We start from the raw sequence: 14,518 nt of genomic DNA, 5'->3' as shown, positions 1-14,518 counted from the left end.
CCGAACGGAGCAGCTTTCAACAACGCTGGATTCTTAACCCACTGAGTGAGGTCAGGTATCATACTTGCATCTTTGCAGACACTCTATCGAGTTCCTGACCCACTGAGACATGAAAGGAACTCCTGTTTTTATGTATGTATGTATGTATTTATTTATTTATTTATTTAGTCTTTTTCTAGGGCCAGTCCTGTGGCACATGGAGGTTCCCAGGCTAGGGGTCTAATCGGAGCTGTAGCTGTGGCCTATGCCAGAGCTCACGGTATGCCGGATCCCAGACCCACTGAGCAAGGCCAGGGATCAAACCCGAAACCTCATGGTTCCTAGTTGGATTCATTAACCACTGAGCCACGACAGGAACTCCTGAACTCCTGTTTTTATTTTATATTACATGTGGAGGCAGGGGGAGCAACATAATCTTTTTGTTTTCTTTTTCATATCGCTTTTTCAGCAATTTGATTGTGATGTGCCTTGGTGTGATTTTCTTTGTTTATTCTGTCTGGTGTTCTTTGAGCTTTATGGGTTTGTAGCTTATACTTTTGATCACATTTGGAAAAAACTGCTGCTACTATTTTTTCAAATACTTCTTCTGTCCCTCCCCTTTTTCTGGGGCTCCAATTACATGTATGTTAGACCACTTGGTAATATCTGGTAAGTCACTGAGGCTCAGGTGTTTTTTGTTTTTTTTTTTCCAGCCTTTATTTCTCCCTGCTTTCAGTTTGAGTAGTTTCTTTTGCTGTGTTTTCAAGTTCGTTAGTCCTGTCACCTCAAGTGTCTAAACTGCTAAGTCTGCCCAGGGAATTTTTAATTTCAGAGACTATATTTTCCGTCTTCAGAAGACGTGAAAAAGAATCATATGGAATCTTCTCTCATTATACTCATGTTTTCTTCTATATTCTTGAGCATATGGAACATATTTATAATTGCTATTTTAATGTCCTTGTCTGCTAATTCTGTCATCTTTTTGTCTGTTGCTGTTTGTGTGTATTATGCTGAGTTTTTGGATTTTGTCATCTTCCTTTAAAGAGTGTTGGTATTTGTTTTGGTAGGCAGCTAAGTGATTTGTGGCTTAGGCTGATCCATTTCAGGCTTGTTAAACTTCCTTAGGGCAGGTCTAGTGAAAGCTTTGCTTTAGAGCTAATTTAGCCTTGTTTCAAAGTTTGGTCTTTCTGGAGCCTCTGTTCATTGCCCAGAGTTTACTGAAAAAGCTCTACTCAGCTGGATGGAATTTGAATGTCTTCCCGTCCTGCATGACATCTGGGGATTGTTCACTTTACAGCTCCCAGCAATTGTTTCTCAGCAGCTTAGGGTTCAGCCTCAGATTCAAGGGGATCTCTGTGTAGATTCCCCACAGGCTTTCTCTGTACACCTCCTCCCAATGCTCTGTCTTATAAAACCCTTGCTGCTTATCCTCCCTCAACTCTGGTTTCCGTCTCCTCAGTCCTTCAAGACTGCTCTGCTGGGTTCCGCCTCTCTTGTGCAGGGAGGAGGGGAAATGGAGGGCTTATCTCACTTGTTTGTTTTTAGCAGGAATCCCAGTTCTGCTCTGCCTGTTGTCACAATGCCTACAAGCAGTTTCATATATTTTGTCCAGCCTTCTATTTGCTTATGGCAGGAAGGCCAGTTCCTTCTTAGATATTCATTCACGGCTGCAACAGAAGTCTCTATCGTCTTTAGCAGGTGGCCTCCAAAGAGCTTACCCCTGATCGACCTGACTTAAGTCACTTTTTGGTGGTAATGGATTTTTGGCTTTGGTAGGTAATTCTGGGTAAACTCATAATAAGATCTTAAATTGTAAGAGAGAAGAGCTGGTACTTCAACCTCCTGGAGGATTGTATCTTTTTTTTTTTTTTTTTTTTTTTTTTAAGGATTTGCTTTGAAGGCTTCTGAGTATTTTCTTTTTTCTTTTTCCTCTTTATGGCCATACCTGTGGCATATGGGAATTCCTGGGCCAAAAGTCAATCGGAGCTGTAGCTGCCAACCTACACTACAGCCACAGCAACACCTGATCCGCGCCACATCTGCGACCTTCACCGTAGCTTGCTGCACCAGATCCTTAACCCTCTGAGCAAGGCCAGGGATCGAACCTGCATCAGATTCACAGAGACAATGTCGAGTTTTTAACCCACTGAGCCACAATGGGAACTCCACTTCTGAGTATTTTCAATACAAAAGTATGTTTTTGTTTTATTTTTTAAAAATAAGAAATATATTTTGACGCAAAATGTAGCATTCCGTGTGTCATTTGAAAAGAAATGTAAGCACCGTTTTTTGAAAACAATGCTTTTTTTTTTTTTTCTTTTGAAAACAATGAATGCTTGGCCAGGTTTTTCCATGAGGGGGCAGATAGCAAACATTTTCCGCTTTGTGGGCCACAGGGTCTCTGTTGTACCTACTCTGTTGCAGCTCTGACAGTTATTATGAAATAGTTTTGACCCCTTGGCCCTTGTGAAAAGGTCTCGGGGACCACACCCTGAGGATTCTGGTTATGAACCTATACTGGATGCTTGTGCGCAAGACTTAGGTGACATGAGAAACTCCCCAGGGAGGGTGCCTAGGAGGCCCCACTGGAGAAATTCAGCAAGATCTCACTAGGAGAGCTGTTTTCATGTGACACCAGACTGAGGTCCTGTCCAAGGAACCAGAGAGTAGAGAAATAGCTGGTATTTAAGGAAATTTGAAAGTAACTCAGCCTATTAACAGTAGATGAAAGACTTTAGAAGATGGAACCAATATTCCCACTTAATTTCAAGCCTTAGAATCAGCCAGATATGGACTCTAGTCCCAGGTCCAGCTTTAGTTCTGTAACTTGCTCAGAGACAAGTCATTTGTTTGAACTTGTAATTTTTTTTTTTCCCTGTGAAACAGGGATAAAAGTGCCAACTTCATAAGGTGTTGGGTTAAATAAGATAATACACACAGAATGCTCTTAGCATAGTGTTTATTCAATAGTTGTCATAAATGATAGCCAGCAATTAGACATTTAAGGGTCAGCGCTTAGAAGAAGAGCCAATGAAGTGAAGAGTGAAACAAAGATGGATGAGTCTGGAAAAAGGCTTTAAGTCTGAGTTCAGCAAAATCAGTAATTCATTACACGTTAGCCAACACTACAAAGATTTCTTGGTAAGAAACAAAGAAAGATTTCTTCCTCCGTCGTTTACACTTTAGCTGGGAAGCAAGGCATGTACATGCTATTTGATCATGAAGCAAACTTTGAAGACCTACAAGGTGATGCTTTGCCAGGGGGTTAAGACTTTATCATTGGAAGGTTTAAAGTAGAGGAGGAACGCGGTAAGATCTAGTTCTAGAAAGATAGCCTCCTGGCAATACTGAAGCTGCTCTGGAAGATGAAGGTACATCAGGTGGCTGATGATATGGTTTCAATCGCTCAGGTGAAAAAGTAAGTTCACCTAAGATATAGTTGAGAAGAAGAGGATTCGCTGTGTGTGTGTTGCATCTTATATGATGTCCACATTGTAATACAGGCAGGAGAGTTTAATGTAAGAGTGCAGGGTTTTACGTATAAAATGCCTGGGTTCTTATCCCAGCTCCATCATTTATTGTTTTTGTGATCTTGAACAAGTTCCATCACCTGTTTGTCTTAGATTTCTCATTTGTAAATGGCACTATTGGGGGGATTAAATGAGATAATACTTACAAATTACATAGCGTAGTCATTGATACTTAGTAAGTGCCTAGTAAATGTTAGCTATCGTTTTGTCATTTGGTTTGCATTTGAGTTGACTATTTTGTTGGGCAGCCGTCAGTGGGTTGGGAGAAATTAAAGTGCAGAAGAGCAAGTGGGAACTGTCTTCAGAGCAGAAATATTCCCCTTTCTTCTGAGCCTTAAAAGATTAAGCACACTTTCTGTTGACCTTTTGGGTTGCCCAACTTCATTCTGAGTTTTGACAGGAGTTCCCATTTTGGCGCAGCGGAAACGAATCTGATTAGGAACCATGAGATTGAGGGTTCGATCCCTGGCCTCTATCAGTGGTTAATGATCTGGCGTTGCGGTGAGCTGTGGTGTAGGTTGCAGACACGGCTCAGATCCTACATTGCTGTGGCTGTGGTGTAGGCTGGCAGCTGTAGCTCCAATTAGACCCCCTAGCCTGGGAATATCTATATGCTGCTGGTGCAGCCCTAAAAACCAAAAAAAAAAAACCCCAAACCACAAGTATGTGTTTTGACAAAATAGGTAGTAAAGAACACCTAGCATTTTCTTACTTTGCACTGCAATTCTCTTGTCGCTATATTATATTATTATTGGTAAAGGGGATTCTCCCAAGAGAAGTAATAAAAGCAAAATATTATTATAACTTAAATAAATGAACACTGTTGAAAGTTGTGGTGTCTGTAGCATTAAAAGTATGACAGCATTGCCCCAGAACATTAAAAATCCAGCTCTTTAGGAAAACTCAGTTATTTTGCTTCTAGCTTCCTGTTTCCCCTTGTGAGGAGAAACTGCTGTTTCTGATGCCGGAAAGGTGGTGCTGGAATCCGGGTTCTTGTTCACGGTGGTTGAAGAATGAACTCTGTGAACACAGGCAGCAAGAAAGCAAAGCTTTTATTAAAGGAAAGCAGATAGTTCCCAGGGTTACTGGAAAGGGGGAGAAGAGCCCCCCCCTTCTCTATTGTCCTATAGGGATCTTTATCCCTTAAAGATGGGGGTAAAGATGATATGGTTTCAATCGCTCAGAGAGGGTCCAGAGAGATGTGGTCTTCTCCTATTGGCCTTATTCAGTTGCCCGTATCAGTCCTTGTCCAGGAGGGTCCTAGCGGGGGAAATGTCCTGTAAGTCCCGTAGTTTCTTTGACCTCTTGGTCCCGTAAGAGAGATTTATGTCCATCTGGGCATAAGTTCACTCCCTATAGTTAACAAGGCCTGTGGGGATGTTACTCCCTGGAGCCCTTAAGCCACAAATGTTAATTGATGGCCATATCAAAGAATGCATCCTACACTGACTACCTGAGTTAATATTCTGCCTCAATCCCCCCTCTAGATTTGGAGACTCTAAAACTGCAGGGGGGAAAAGTGGCACCGACCTCTCTGACTGTTTAATGCTGAAAAGGGGCGTCCTTAGGGGAAAGCAGTTAGGTCTCCACTCATGGGAGAGTCGAGTGGGCTTTGATACATTACATTGGGTACCCCTTCCATCACCATTTGAAGGTTGATAGCTTCTAATCAGGATGTAAAGAGAAATACAATACAGGGGCTGAATAAAGGGGTTAAGATCAAGATGATGGCTATGGCGATGAAATATTTCCACCAGGAGGAGGAGGCAACCAATTCTAGAGGGCAGCTCCAAAAACTGGAGCTGGATACGACATCCCATGAATCTGCTGCTAGAGGTCCAATAGAGAATCAGACACATTCTGTGAATCATCAGGAATACAGACACAACATTTAGTTTTTTTTTTTTTGCCATTTCTAGGGCCGCTCCCACGGCATACAGAGTTTCCCAGGCTAGGGGTCTAATCGGAGCTGTAGCCACCGGCCTACACCAGAGCCACAGCAACACGGGATCCAAGCCGCGTCTGCAACCTATACCACGTCTGCAACCTACACCACAGCTCACGGTAATGCTGGATCCTTCACTTACTGAGCAAGGCCAGGGATCGAACCTGCAACCTCATGGTTCCTAGTTGGATTCGCTCACCACTGAGCCACAATGGGAACTCCAACATTTACATTTATAATAGTTCAGATAACTTGTCCTTGTGAGGAGTATGATTTATGGCACCACCTTACTTTTAAAGTTAATTAAATGTATTCTAAACTTAGTCCACACAATGCACAAAATCTTTTCTCCGTATCCACTTCCCACACACCTTGCATCACTTTCTGTATCCATATTAGTCTGTCCCTTATTTTCCAACCAGAGCAATCAGCTAACAACAGACTGTCTTTCTTTTCCCTTAATACAATGCAGTTCCATTCCTTATTCCTTCTTTATTGAAAGCAGACACATTCTACTTTTCCAAAGCAACCATGGACTGTCCTTTATAATTTCTAAAAATGCATGTTTTTCTTATAGAGAACATCTCAGTGTGGCGCTAAACATATTGATTAATAGTCGTAAATACCTTTAGTTTCTCTGTTTAGTAACTGATGTCTCAGTGCCTCATTTGACTTCTATTAAACCTAGGTATGATAAGATATTATACTTACTTCTGGGTCAATATTTACTTCCATCAAAGGCAGGCATAAACCTTGATTAGGCTCCACTGTCATGTGAATTGAGGCTTTAACCTTTGACAGAGTATCTCTTCCTAAAAGAGGAGTTGGGCTCTGGAACAATCGGAAAAGCATGTGGAGAAGAAAATGGACTCCCAGTCACAACTCAAAAGTTGTGTAAAGAATTTTGGAACCGGCTTGCCAGATATACCACAGCAGTGCCACCGTGTGGCAGATTCATGAGGGAGAGGCCCAGGGTTGGGGAGGAGGACTGAGAAGGGGGCTCCTGTATCCAGGAGGAAGTCGATAGGCGGTCTTCCTACATTGAGAGTCACCCCGAACTCCTGGGTGGTGATGAGGACAGGAGCCAATGTGGAAAGCCCCGGGTCCCCGCAGTCTCGATCCTGGGCTTGAGGGATGGACCCCAGGGACCTTTGTCTTTGGGGGCAGTCCTTCCTCCAGTGATCTCCCCGACAGATGGGACACAGCCTAGGTGGTGGGGTCTGAGCCTTGGAGCATTCCCATTTAAAGTGTCTCTCTTTTCCAGAGAGGAAACAGGCTCCAGGCTTAGGTCGCTGCCCTAATCCTCTCCCCTTGGAAGCTCCCAGGTTGACTCCCTGTAGCGCCATAACTAGAGCCTCAGCCTTTTCTCTGTCTCTCTTGTTCTCTTTTCATTCTTCTGGTCCCAATTATAATATTCTTGAGTTGTTACTCTAAGGAGGTGCTCCAGGTCCTGATCGGGGCCAAAAGCCAATTTTTGGAGCTTTCTCCGTATATCTGCTGCCGACTGAGTTATAAATGTCTTTAAGAATTATTTGGCCCTCCATTGATTCTGGATCCATTGGTGTATGTTTTCTGAATGCCTCTCAAAGCCGATGGACTTTCTCGTTCCTCTTGACAAACCTCCAGTAGTTTAGAGGAGTAGTTAACAGGCTTTGCTCATGAGGCTTTTCATCCCTCAACTATACAAGTAATAACATGATTGCTATGCCGATTGTCATCTCCCTCATCAGCAGACCAGTTGGGATTGCTCATAGGAACTGCCTGACACCCTGTGGGGAATCTTGTTTGTTTCTCTCCTGATCTGCCCCTGGCATTTACAGCATACCATTCATCTCCCCAGCTTTGAACATTTTCCAAGACATTATTTTTTTCACTTATAGTCCATATCTGTTTTAGTAATAACATGACGTCCTTCCAGGCTAACTCAAAGGACTGCGTGAGACCCTGAAAGACCTCAATATATCTATCTGGGTCGTCAGCAAATTTCCCCAAATCTGTTTTTATTTGCCTTAAGTCCTGAAGTGAAAAAGGCGTATGGACCCGTGTTGGTTCCCAATCTCCATTTGCTACTTCTTGGGACGGGAGTAAAGAGGGGTATAACTTTGGCACTGGAGGTGGGAGAGGAGGAGCCTTGGGCGGTATTGGAGAAGGCTGATTAACTTCTGGAGGGTCTGACCCAGTTGGGCCAGGATATGTTGGGCACCTAGGTCCTGAGGGAGCTGGCATAATGCACTGGGGAAGTCTACACGCCTTCCTCAGTGTAGTGTCTTCCCTCATTGTAAAGATCTGAGCATGAGGCACCTCTGACCATTTCCCTTTTCGTCGACCAAGTAGGTCTAATTGGAGAATAGTATTATAAGCTAGAGAGCCTTCAGATGGCCATCGCTCTCCATCCGACAGGTTATGTGGTGGGCAGGCTTTTGTGCGAAAGAAAATTAAAGTTTTCTTTTTCAGAGTCTCAGAGTCAGACTTTTCCCAGCTCTTCAAGGCACATGTCAGGGGAGCTGCTCTTGAGCCGTGCACCAGGCTCGAGGATGTGGCTCCCATCTGAAATAGAGAAGAGACCAGCGTGCAGCACCTATTATCCTTTCTCAGCTATGTGAGGGTGTCCCCTCTCCTACGGAGCGACCAGACATTCGTGGTCAAATGTCCCATCCGATCTCAGGCAGACTGGAATTAACCACTCCTTACCAGCGTAGCCTCTCTTCCCGCCATCCCTGCCTGTTGCCTGTCTCTGGACAGAGGTGAAGAGAACTCAGGCGTATAGGCCCTGCCCTGAGTTTTGCAGATCCTAAGATGCTCAGTCTGACATGCCCTCTATTAATACCAGCAAAGTTCCTAGGCCACAGTTAACGGGTAAATTGGATTTCTCCAACCAGGGTGAAAGTAAATAGCAAAAAGCAAAACTGACTACACCCAGGCTCTGAGGCTAAACACTTGGCCTAAATTGGATGAATACTAGTTATTAACTTCTTTCCCCCTACAGGCATGGTAACAACTTGGGGTGGTCTTAACATCTAGAGGGCTGTTTCCTTCGCCCCGAAGCTCTAGTTGAGGTAATAGCAAAGGAAATTATAAAGGATCCGATTAGTTTTATACCAGAATATCCTTTTTGAAATCTTTGCACGGATTTCTGGGTTAGGTCTCACCCTGTGTGCTCGCGCCCTGTGCCCGTGTTGCAGACAAAACAAGGGAGGGTGCCCCCTTCTCAGAAAGTGGCCATTCAGATGTCCGCCTGACCACCCCGGTCTTGGGAGTTTAGGTGCCTCTTAGCAATTGGCTGGTTCATATAAGCCCTGAACTTGGATTGAACTCACAGGGAGGGAAGGGAACCCTCAGAGTCCGCTACAGCCATAAGCCATACGAAGTCACCTCGGAACTGCAAGTTAGGATCCACTTGGACTCGGTAGCTGCAAAGGCCATGGAGCCACAAACTCGAACCTTAAGTGCAAGTGAATTAGGCCGCACATTCACTCATAAACACACTCAGAGTTTATCACAGTGCCTCCTACTGCCTGAGAATTTAAGCCCTTTATCACCCTTTAAAATTCACAAAAACAACATTTTGTTTCTTACATGCCTTGTAACAATTGCTGACCTTCAGAAATACAGTTTCTGTGATTTCCCAAATATTTCACAAAGGCTATATGGTACGTAGAGACAGGAGACTTCAGAGCAGAGGGAATGGGAAGGTCAGTTTGCCTCGTAACTCGTCTCTGGCCAGCCATACACTCATTCACACAGTCACCCTCCTTTCAGAGGCAAATGAAACTGAACAAAGTAGAAAATGCAAGCTTGCTGCCACTTACCTTGTCAGCACAGATGTGTTGGATCAGATCTCGGACGAGCCGTCAAAAAGATGATGCCGGAAAGATGGTACCAGAATCCAGGTTCTTGTTCACGGCGGTCGAAGAATGAACTCTGCGAACACACAGGCAGCAAGCAAGCAAAATTTTTATTAAAGGAAAGCAGATAACTCCCAGGGTTGCTGGGAGCGGGGGAGAAGAGCCCCCCCTTCTCTATTGTCCTATAGGAATCTTTATCCCTTGAAAGATGGGGGCTACCAACATGGGGTCCAGAGAGATGTGGTCTTCTCCCATTGGCCTTATTCAGTTACCCGTATCAGTCCTTGTCCAATAGGGTCCTAGGGGTGGAAATGTCCTGTAAGTCTCATAGTTTCTTTGACCTTTTGGTCCCGTAAACTGAGTCACAGGGGATTTGAGATTTATGTCCATCTGGGCATAGGTACACTCCCTATAGTTAACAAGGCCTGTGGGGATGCTACTCCCTGGAGCCCTTAAGCCGCAAATGTAAATGGATGGCCATATCAAAGAATGCATCCTACACTGACTACCTACCTGAGTTAATATTCTGCCTCATTTCTACTCTGCTACTCAAGGATTCTGACACTCCTAACTACCAAATGTGTTGTTATTTTTCCCACAACAAGCAATTCTCCAATTCTCTGCAGACACCAACTGACTGTCGTCCAATTTAGTTCTGTCTACCTGGAGTCGGTGTCAGATCTCACAGGTCCAGGGCTCAGTCCTGTTAAGACGGCCCTCCTTGCCCTTGGTGTTCTATAATTGGCTACAGCAGCTCCCAGAGTTCAGGAAGACAGTTTACCTGCTAGATTATTGATTTATTATAAAAGGCACATCTCAGGAACAGCCAGATGGAAGAGATGCAAAGGGCAGGGGAAGGGGGAAAGGGCACAGAGCTTCCAGGCCCTCTCCAAGCCTGCCAACCATCCAGCACCTCTGCTCTTGGAACCGCACTTTTGAGTTTTATAGAGGCTTCATTCCCTATTAAGTCATTGGCCATTAGTGATTGGCTCAATCTCCAGCCCTCTAATCATGTGCTTGGTCCCCCTGGCAACCAGCCCCCAACTTGAGGCTATCTAGGTGCCACTACTCCTTCTCAGTGGCATGCAGAAAGACTTTGTTACTTTGATGATTCTAAGGGTTTTAGGGGCAGAAACCTAAATATATATTTCTTCTTGCATCAGTGGCCTGTTCGTAGACTTTCCAGTTAATCAAGTGAAAAGAACTTCTAATGAAATACATTTTGGGAGGAGATTGAAAAATATTAAAACAAAACCACAGGGAAAAAATTCACAGTGATATAGATCTGGGGCAGCAGAATGAAGTGTAAAGCAGCCTTTTTTTTTTTTTTTTTTTTTTTTTTGCCTTTTCTTGGGCCGCTCTCGTGGCATATGGAGATTCCCAGGCTAGGGGTCTAATTGGAGCTGTAGCCGCCGGCCTACACCACAGCCACAGCAACTCGGGATCCAAGCTGCATCCGTGTTGCTCGTGGCAACTCTGGATCCTAAACCCACTGATTGAGGCCAGGGATCAAACCCACAACCTCATTGTTCCTAGTCGGATTTGTTAACCACTGCGCCACGACGGGAACTCCTAAAGCAGCCTTTTAACATCAATTAAGGCCCGCAAAACAATTTACCAGAATAAAGTGCATGCTCCTTTTCCTCATTCCCCTGTCCTTTGTCATCAGCAGTATTCATATTGATAATCCATTTAATGCCATGTCGAGGCTGAAAGGACCATAGCAGTTAGGTCATCCCTGCTGCTTTTGCTCACTGCTTCTTCCCTCAGGAAATGGGAGCATTTCTGAATGGATGAGGTGTGTCAGACCCTAGGGCCAGAGAACAGGAGTAAGGACGTGGGGGGAAGGGGTAGTGTGAGCGCCCTCCATTCTACTCCCTCACTGGTTATGAACCAGAATGAGTACATTCCCTCCCGTCTTAACAGTAATAATCTTTGGACTTGCTTTCAGATTGGATGCTCACGAAGCTGCCTGTGCTCTTCTGAAAATCTGAGCTTAAGTGTTTGGCTTTGCATGTTTAGGTCTTTAGGTCCTTGGAACACATCCTTTATCCCCCTCTTCTCAGAATCTTTAACCCTTTGCCCTGCTTGATTTCCCTCACTATTTACACTGCATCCCCTTCTCACACATCATATTATTGGTATAGTTATTTTGTTTGCCTGTCTGTAAACACCGTGACTGCAGGTGATTTTTGTCAGGTGTTCCCCTCACCCCAACGCTGTTGCCTATCAGCCTTGGTTCCGTCATAAATACTCAATAACTGAATGAATGAATATGTTTACAATCTAGTAGGGACATTACTATAAAAATTTCCTCTAACTGAATGTCTAGCTCATGTACATATGCACACAGGTTCCTATCCGTGGATTCATAGTCCACTCCATCCATGTATGTACAGCAGTGGGTGGTTTTGCCCTTGGGGGAGCCTTTGGCAATGTCTGGAGACATTTCTGGTTGTTGGAACGAGGCAGGTGGTGTGTGTGCTACTGATCTCTACCAGCCTCCAGGTGTTAGGAGGTTGCTAAATATCCTGGGATGCAGAGGGCAGCTCCTGTGCAACATCCAGCCTAAAATGTCAACGGTGCTGAGGCTGAGTAACTGTGATATGTACATATGCATGTTAATACTCATTAACTCTGGTCAAAGAAAAATATTCTTTTCACCAAGGTAATTTTGGAAATTTGTCTAGTGAAAGCATGGGCAGTACTAAGGGTTCTTTAGGTAAATAATTGCTGGACTTCTATTTGTACTTACTGCCTACTGTCAATTAGGGATTCCCCCTGTTTTCAGCAGTTACAGCATTCCTCATATTCTCCTTGTGTTTTTTATTTCTTTTTCATTTATTGTATTTCCCTGTCTGGTCTGTAAGATCCTTGAGGGTAGGACTCATGTAGAGTCTTCCTCGGAGCCTGACAGAGGGCTTTTTGTGCATTTTAGGTCATCTCCAAATACTTATTGAGTGGATCAATCAATCAATCAAGTAAGGAATTTGGGTGTTGGGTTGTAGCAGCCACGGTAAGAGAATTAGCCCCACCCACAGGCGTGGGCAGATGCCACAAAGCAGGCCTTTCTTGCCAACTAGAGAGCTGGTTGTTAGGGTGAAAGCACACCACTGGGCATCTCATGTTGGAACATATTCGCATTTGGTAGATAAGTTTGTTAAAAGACCCTAGAGATTACAAGGTCTGAATACTGGGGGAGCTTCAGGGTCAGTCTTTTCCCTCAGCTGGTGAGATTCCCTGCATGGTGATGTGTGTCTTGGAAATATGTGTGAGATGTTGCCACTAAGTGTATCAGTACCATTGTTGTAGTGTTTAGTCTTGACCTGAGAACATGCCTCACCCCCTGATGTAACCAGTTCTGAAAGTGTTGCGGTGGGTGAAGAGAAGGGAGCCACTAGAGCTGGCTGTAGGCAGATACTGTTAAATAAAGGTGCAATGTGGTGATACCCACTGAAAGAGGTAGTCTCATCCCAACTCCAAGGATGGGAAGATGAGGCTCACTGAGTTGAAATGACTTACTATAGAGCACACGTGTAAGGAGCACCCAGGGAACTTGAATTTGGCCCGATTTCACTCCCTTGACCTAGATTGATCCAGTGCTCCTTTCTTCTCCTGATAGCCCTTACCAGCTGTTAGTAACGTGAGAGACACTGGAGGTCTATTTTCTCAACTTATTGCAATTATATGAGATTTTACTTTTTTTTTTTATAAATGAGAACATTTTAAATTCACTGACTCCACAGATTCATTTTTGCAATGACAGTAACAATGAGGAAAGTTCTTTTTAAAAAAATCAGTTTCAAGATTTTTTTCTTGTGTTTAAAAACTTATTATTCTTTCTGTTTTATTTTGACCCATCTTTCTGTGACATATTTTGACAGACTCACTTGTGGGCAGAAGGAAGCCTTGAAAAGGGAAAGAAGAATAGTATCAGAAACTCACCCTGTTGCGGGCATTTGCTCTTAAAATGTTAGAATGTAATAGTTGGTCTCTGTGGGTAACTAAACTTCTATCTTAAAAGAACAAAATCAAAATTAATAGCAAGTCTTTGATACTTTGTATATTTTTTGTTTGTTTTGTCTTTTTGCCATTTCTTGGGCCGCTCCTGAGGCATATGGAGGTTCCCAGGCTAGGGGTCGAATCCGAGCTGTAGCTGCCGGCCTACACCAGAGCCACAGCAACGCGGGATCCGAGCCACGTCTGCAACCTACACCACAGCTCATGGCAATGCCGGATCGTTAACCCACTGAGCAAGGGCAGGGATTGAACCCACAACCTCATGGTTCCTAGTCAGATTCGTTAACCACTGCGCCACGACAGGAACTCCTATACTTTATATTTTAACTCCACCTGTATTAATGTCTGTGATGTTACCTGTCATATATTTGAGGTGTGATTGTGGAAGGTTAGCCTTTCGGAGTTAATTTTTTTTTTTTTTCTCTTAAGTGATAGGTTCACCGTTTAAGCCATGGAGTAATAGTATATACTTAATTGTGACTCTGCACCAATGGCCATACTGGGCATATATCTCTTGATCCAGTTTTTTTTACTTCAAGCATATAACTTTTAAAGGATGAGTAAATAGCTACCTATTAAAAGTTGGGTTTTTGTTTTTCCAAAGAAGAGCATAATATCAAACTGAATTTAAAGTTTGCAAATTATGAATTTAAAGAATGCAAACACCTAGATGCATTATGGGACTTACTAAACGTCCCTTAAGTTGTTATTTAAAGTAATCCAGGAGTTCCTGTCGTGGCTCAGTGGTTAACGAATCTGACTAGGAACCAAGAAGTTGTGGGTTTGACCCCTGGCCTCGCTCAGTGGGTTAAGGATCTGGTGTTGCCATAAGCTGTGGTGTAGGTCGCAGATGTGGCTCGGATCCCGAGTTGCTGTGGCTCTGGCGTCGGCCGGCGGGTACAGCTCCGATTCGACCCCTAGCCTGGGAACCTCCATATGCCTCGGGAGCGGCCCAAGAAATGGCAAAAAGACCAAAAAAAAAAAAAAAAAAAAAAAAAAAAAAATCCAGTTTTCCTCTAAGACCACAATAGAAAATAAACAGTTTAACCAGGCTTCACCAGATCTGCTTCTCTCTTGATTACTTCATAACATAGCTTCACAGGAGCAGATGTAAACAGTAGACTCTTGTCTTGGTGTCTATCATCATTAGGGTAGATGGCTCTTAATTTAAAAGTCACCAGTGTTCTACCTCCTTGGCT

At 43.8% G+C, this 14,518-nt stretch overlaps 1 protein-coding gene across 12 annotated transcripts in view; it reads left to right on the top strand.

Annotated features, from left to right (window-relative positions):
• NSMCE2 (NSE2 (MMS21) homolog, SMC5-SMC6 complex SUMO ligase) overlaps positions 1 to 14,518 on the top strand; it is a 239,178-nt gene that overhangs the window by 5,878 nt on the left and 218,782 nt on the right. The gene's annotated exons all lie outside the window — the stretch shown is intronic.

This window comes from Sus scrofa, chromosome 4 (genome assembly GCF_054392235.1).
Source record: "Sus scrofa isolate SSC_HxYL_T2T_F1_AM1 chromosome 4, Sscrofa_HxYL_maternal_Yorkshire_Landrace_v2.0, whole genome shotgun sequence".
NCBI lineage: Eukaryota > Metazoa > Chordata > Mammalia > Artiodactyla > Suidae > Sus > Sus scrofa.
This window is presented reverse-complemented; position numbering and strand designations above follow the sequence as displayed.